The following is a 5877-nucleotide window of genomic DNA, read 5'->3' on the forward strand; positions in this document are numbered from 1 at the left end:
TTTTAAAGTATATACAAACGTATCAATGCATATGGTTTTACATATAGTGCATGAATATGTACCCAATTCCCAATATTTTCAACAAAAATAAAAAATTACACCTTTACCTCAACCAATGCCCCAAGTTTCCCATACCCAAATGATACACACCTTCACTAGCCTAAGCTGATCAAAGATCCAAATTAAAGACATTTATTATTTTTCACTTAGGGATAGTGATGTGCTAACATTAATAACAAAAAGGATTAAATAGGCTCAAATTTGGCTAACAATGGTTGATGAAAGGTGGGCTATTTGGGTAAGTGAGCTAAATGAAATGATGGTCTCAATCATATAAATGCATGTATACATAGAATAATGAACATAAAGAATCAAACAAATCAAAGATTACAATCATAGAGAGAGAATAATGCACACAAGAATAAAATAAGTGGTTATATGATGTAACCACACAATTAGGCTCAAAACTCACATGCTTGTGTTCTTAACTCAAAAACCATGTTCCAAAATAACTCAAACGAATCCTGGAACGGACTGTAAGTACCCATAGAAAGGATTGGGCAAAATGTCTGGATGACGCTCTGTGGGCATACAAAATCGCATTCAAGACTCCTATAGGGACCTCTTCATACCAGCTTGTGTATGGAAAAGTCTGTCATCTGCCAGTGGAACTAGAACACAAGGCCTACTGGGTAACCAGGTTCCTAAAACTTAATACTAAGGTGGCTGGAGAGAAAAGATTACTCCACTTGAATGAGCTGGAGGAGTTCAAACTCAATGCTTTCGAAAATGCTAAAATTTACAAGGAGAAAGCAAAAAAGTGGCATGATAGAAAGCTGTCATCTAGAGTTTTTGAGCCAGGACAGAAGGTTCTGCTGTTTAACTCTAGGCTCAGATCATTCCCTGGGAAATTGAAATCCCGGTGGAAAGGACCATATGTGATTACAAGTGTGTTACCATATGGATATGTAGAGCTTCAGGATACTGACTCTGACAAAAAGTTCATTGTTAATGGACAGAGAGTCAAGCATTATCTTGAAGGCAATGTTGAGCAAGAATGCTCAAAACTGAGACTAAATTAAAGCTCAGTAAAGTCCAGCTAAATACAGTAAAGAAGTGCTTATTAGGAGGCAACCAAATCTTATTTATCTAAGTTAATTACTTTCTCATTTCATTTTCCATTGTTATTTTATGTTTTCTTTAAGTTAATGATCATGTGGAGTCACAAAAATAGCTGCAGAATTAAAGCAGAATAAAAAACAGCATCAAAAATAGCACACCCTGAAGGACAGGCTTACTGGTCTTTAAACGCCAGTAAGGATAGTAGAATGGGCATTTAACGCCCATGCAGGCAGCATTTTGGGCGTTCAGAAAAAATGCCCAATAAAGAAGGATTCCTGGCATTAAACGCCAGCCAGGGTATCTGGCTAGGTGTTAAACACCCAAAGAGGCAGTCAAGTGGGCGTTAAATGCCAGAATGGATAGCATTCTGGGCATTTAACGCCAGGATGACACAAGGGAGGTAATTTTGTTTCCAATTCGATTTTTTTTCAATTTTTCATGTTTTAATTCATAATTTTTTGCATCAAACATATTTTAAACATTCATCTTTCAATTCCTATTTTCAAAAATTAATAATCTTTCCAATTCTTTTTAATTCTTTTTCAATTCTTTTCAATTCCTTCCAAAACGTTTTCAAAACTTACATATCTTTTCAAATTCTTTTTAACTCTTTTTAATTTTTCTTGTATACAGTAATAAGTTTTCAAAATTAAATGCATCATTCTTCTTCTACTCCCTTCTATCTTATTTTGCTCGAGGACGAGCAAAGCTTTTAAGTTTAGTGTGGAAAAGCTCAGCTTTTTGCTTTCCATAACCACTAATGGCACCAAAAGGCCATGAGAGAAGAGCAACAAAGGCAAGGAAGAGACATAGAGGAGCTCAAGAACTCCATTGGTTCTTCAAGAGGAAGAAGAAGCCACCATCACTAAGGTGGACCCGTTCTTTAATCTCCTTGTTTATTTTCTTTTCTATTTTCGGTTTTTAGGCTTTATGTTTTGACTATGTTTGTGTCTTCATTACATGATCATTAGTGTTTAAAGTCTATGTCTTAAAGCTATGAAAGTTCCATGAATCTTTCACCTTTCTTAAATGAAAAATGTTTTCAGAAAAAGAAAAAGAAGTACATGAATTTCGAAGTCTATCTTGAAAATAGTTTAATTATTTTGATGTGGTGGAAATACTTTTTGTTTTCTGAATGAATGCTATGAACAGTGCATATTTTTTATAGTGAAGTTTATGAATGTTAGAATTGTTGGCTCTTGAAAGAATAATGAAAAAAGAGAAATGTTATTGATAATCTGAAAAATCATTAAATTGATTATTGAAGCAAGAAAAAGCAATGAAAAACTCAAAGCTTGCGAAAAAAAAAAGAATTAGCGAAAAAGAAAGAAAAAGAACAAGCAAGCAGAAAAAGCCAATAGCTCTTTAAACTAAAAAGGAAGGGTAAAAAGGATCCAAGGATTTGAGCCTTAATGGATAGGAGGGCCCAAAGGAATAAAATCCTGGCCTAAGCGGCTAAATCAAGCTGTCCCTAACCATGTGCTTGTGGCATGAAAGTGTCAAGTGAAAAGCTTGAGACTGAGCGGTTAAAGTCGTGGTCCAAAAGCAAAAAGAGTGTGCTTAAGAACTCTACGCACCTCTAACTGGGGATTCTAGCAAAGATGAGTCACAATCTGAAAAGGTTCACCCAGTTATGTGTCTGTGGCATTTATGTATCTGGTGGTAATATTGGAAAACAAAATGCTTAGGGTCACGGCCAAGACTCATAAAGTAGTTGTGTTCAATAATCAACATACTGAACTAGGAGAATCGATAACACTATTTGAATTTTGAATTCCTATGGATGCCAATCATTCTGAACTTCAAAGGATAAAGTGAGATGCCAAAACTATTCAGAGGCAAAAAGCTACTAGTCCCGCTCATCTAACACCATGTCATATTTTTCTATGCTTTTTCCTTTGTTTTCAATTGGGTTTTATGCACTTTCTTGAGCCATAAGCAAGCCAATTGGGTAGATTTTCATGTTTCCTTTGATTTAATCAACCATGTATGAATTCATGCAATTTCATGAGGTATTATGCTATAATTGTCACACATTATGAAAGAATGAATATCTCATGATTTTGAGCATAGCTTTGATGTGTTTGGTTGATTAATGATAGGTAAAGAAAGCTTGGAGAAAGGTTGAAGCAAGAAGGAATGGCTAGGAGGAAGAGAGGACAAAAAGTTTGAGCAAAAGTTTGCCTCAAACTTTATCTCAAACTTTTGGATTAATTGAAAATGAACCAGGGAGCAAAAAGCTGGACCAAAAGTTAGCCTCAAACTTTTTGGCTAACTTTTGGGCAAAAAGCTGGAGCAAAAATTAGCCTCAAACTTTTTGGCTAACTTTTGGCATCACAAATCAACACCCTGGAGAGCAAAAGTTTGCGCCAATGTTAGCCCCTAACTTTTTGGCTAACGTTGGCACATGAAAAACACACCCAGCGGAGAAAAAGCTTGCGCCAACGTTTGCCTCAAGCTTTTTGGCAAACGTTGGCGCCACAAGGCATACAAGGGGTATACTTCCAACAAGAATAACTTGAGCTACAGAGCTCCAAATGAGGTGATTTAAAAAGCAATGGAAAGTAGGAATCAAGAGCTTTCCAGGCATATATGGCACTGCATGATGGACACTAAAATTGAGGGAGAAAACTGCCCCGAAATGTGCATAAACGAATATGGTGGCAACATGCAGTGAGGCCAACTGACCTCTGCACCTTCGACGGAGTATAACTCGAGCTGTAGAGCTCCAAATGATGTGATTCCAAAGGCATTGGAAAGTAGACATTCAGGGTTTTCCAACAATGTATAATAGTATGGGGTGAACAATGCGTTTGAGCCTCCAGAACTGGCGTTTTCGACCACGTTTGAGGCAAACTTTACCTCAAACGCTGCACACCAAAGCCAGCGACCTTGTCCTCTTCAAAGAGGCATAACTTGAGTTGTAGATGTTCAATTGAGATGATTCCAATTGGCATGAAATTGGCAACGTTGACAAGAGGATAAAGTAGCACCCCACACATGCACACAAGGGGGCCAACGTTGGAGCAAAAGTTTGACCCCAAACTTTTGCCCCAACGTTGGTATCAGCAAAAGAGGGTGGCTGATGTGAAAAGTTGGAGTAAAAGTTAGCCTGAAAATTTTACTCAAACTTTTACTCAAACTTTTAAGATTCACAACCCGGTTCACATTGGTTCTCTCTCCAACTCCAAGAGCAATCAACCAAGGCCTCTATCAACCCAATTCCATCAAGAGCAAGGGTCTAATTGACACCACTCAAAGACACAAGAGATAGTTATACTAGAAATTTCATTTTAATTGTAATTTGTTTTGAATTTCATTTTCATTTTGTAAAAATGCCTATATAAGGCATCATTCTCATTTTAGAAAGTAAGCCCGAATAAAGAGGAGGAAAGGCGAGCTCCACTAGGGAGCATTAGGAATACAAAACTCTCCCTCTTCTAGTTTTTCTTTCTTTGAATTTGAATCTTGGATTGAGGGGAGAAGGAATTCTGTTTCCCTCTCGGTCTAAGATTTCTCTTATTCTTCTTCTGAAATTTTAATTTCTCCTCAACTACAAGTTCCTTTGCTGCAAGTTTACAATTTAATTTACATTGAGCTTAATTTTGATCTTTGGTTCTCATCGCTTTCTGTTCTCACTAAATTCAATTTACTTTCAAGCAATTTAATTCTTATGCAAGTGCTCTGCATTTTACATTCCTGTTCATGATCTGATTTACTTTTCCTGCAAGTTAAACTTTCTCTAAGCTTTGATCTAGTGCTCTCTTTAATTTCCTGCACCCACTCCCCTTTACATTTAATGCAATTTACATTTCTTGCAATTTAAGTTTCAGTTATTTTAATTTCTTCCTCTTTAAGTTACTTGCAATTTTACTTTCTGCACTTTATAATTCCTGCAAATTTACATTCTGTTGGCTTCAATTGTCACTCAAATCACTCAATGTTAGCTTGACTAAACTATTACCCACTAAAGTTGCTTGATCCATCAATTCCTGTGGGATCGACCTCACTCCCGTGAGTTTTATTACTTGATGCGACCCGGTGCACTTGCCGGCTAGTTTTGGGTGTTTTGGAGAAATTCGTTTCTTCCACAAAAATATCCCATCAAGTTTTTGGCGCCATTGCCGGGGATTGATTAGATCAACAATGATTAAGTGGGTGAGAAGTCTAGATCAAGCATTTTCTTTATTTTTGTTCTCTGTTCTAAGTTGAAACCAAGGTGTTTGAGTTATTGCCTCACTAATAAATTCTTTCTCTATGACATGAATTTCAAATTTCATTGATGTTTATAAAATACAAATGGAGTTCAACTCATCATTTGGTCAAACAAAATTTTATGGGATATCACCCACCATCACCAATCTCTAATGGTGGTTGGGAATATCACCAAGAAACTTCAAATTCTGGGCACTCCAATTCATGGAGCTATGCTTCAGAACCACAAGATGAGAAAGAAAATCATATGGGATATTTCCCTCCACCACAAAATGATGCAAGTCATGATTCTAAAAAACAAGAACAAAAGGTCCTTATGTCAAGTGAAAGTGCAATGAAGAAGGAGGAAAGACAAGAGGAAGAGGCTACTGAGTCAAGTGGATTTTTAATGAAGAATGAGGTGGTTAAAAATGAAACTACACTTGAGATGACAAAGGAACATGAAGACTCACAACTCTCACAAACCTCCCTGGACCAAAACGCCCCAACACTTGAATCCATGATTGAAAGGTATGAAGAGGAGATGAAGAAAGCTTGGGA

This window comes from Arachis ipaensis, chromosome B04, assembly GCF_000816755.2.
Source record: "Arachis ipaensis cultivar K30076 chromosome B04, Araip1.1, whole genome shotgun sequence".
NCBI lineage: Eukaryota > Viridiplantae > Streptophyta > Magnoliopsida > Fabales > Fabaceae > Arachis > Arachis ipaensis.